The following is an 863-nucleotide window of genomic DNA, read 5'->3' as shown; positions in this document are numbered from 1 at the left end:
CAGGCTCCCCCATCCCTGGGATTCTCCAGGCAAGAACACTGGAGTGGGCTGCCATTTCCTTCTCCAATGCGTGAAAGTGAAAAGTGAAAGTGAAGTCGCTCAGTCGTGTCTGACTCTTAGCGACCCCATGGATTGCAGCCTACCAGGCTCCTCTGTCCATGGGATTTTCCAAGCAAGAGTACTGGAGTGGGGTGCCATTGCCTTCTCTGTATTTCATATATAGTAGTGTGTATATATTAATCCTAAACCTCTAATTTATCTCTCTCCTCCTCTCCTCTTTGGGAACCATAAGTTTGTTTTCTGTGTCTGTGAGTCTTTCTGTTTTATAAAAATAAGTTCATTTGTATCCTCCTTTTAAATTCCATATATAAGTGATATCATATAATATTTGTCTCTATCTGATTTACTTCACTTGGTATGATAATCTCTAGGTCCATTCATGTTGCTGTGCATGGCAATATTTCATTCTTTTTTATGGCTGAGTAAGCCTTTGACTGTGTGGATCACAATAAACTGGAAAATTCTGAGAGAGATGGGAATACCAGACCACCTGACCTGCCTCTTGAGAAACCTATATGCAGGTCAGGAAGCAACAGTTAGAACTGGACATGGAACAACAGATTGGTTCCACATAGGAGAAGGAGTACGTCAAGGCTGTATTGTCACCCTGCTTATTTAACTTATATGCAGAGTACATTATGAGAAACGCTGGGCTGGAAGAAGCACAAACTGGAATCAAGATTGCCAGGAGAAATATCAATAACCTCAGATATGCAGATGACACCACCCTTATGGCAGAAAGTGAAGAGGAACTCAAAAGCCTCTTGATGAAAGTGAAAGAGGAGAGTGCAAAAGTTGGCTTA

The sequence above is a fragment of the Bison bison genome, unplaced genomic scaffold (genome assembly GCF_000754665.1).
Source record: "Bison bison bison isolate TAMUID 2011002044 unplaced genomic scaffold, Bison_UMD1.0 scf7180017864475, whole genome shotgun sequence".
Lineage (NCBI taxonomy): Eukaryota > Metazoa > Chordata > Mammalia > Artiodactyla > Bovidae > Bison > Bison bison.
The sequence above is the reverse complement of the archived record's forward strand: the minus strand, read 5'-3'. Positions refer to the sequence as shown.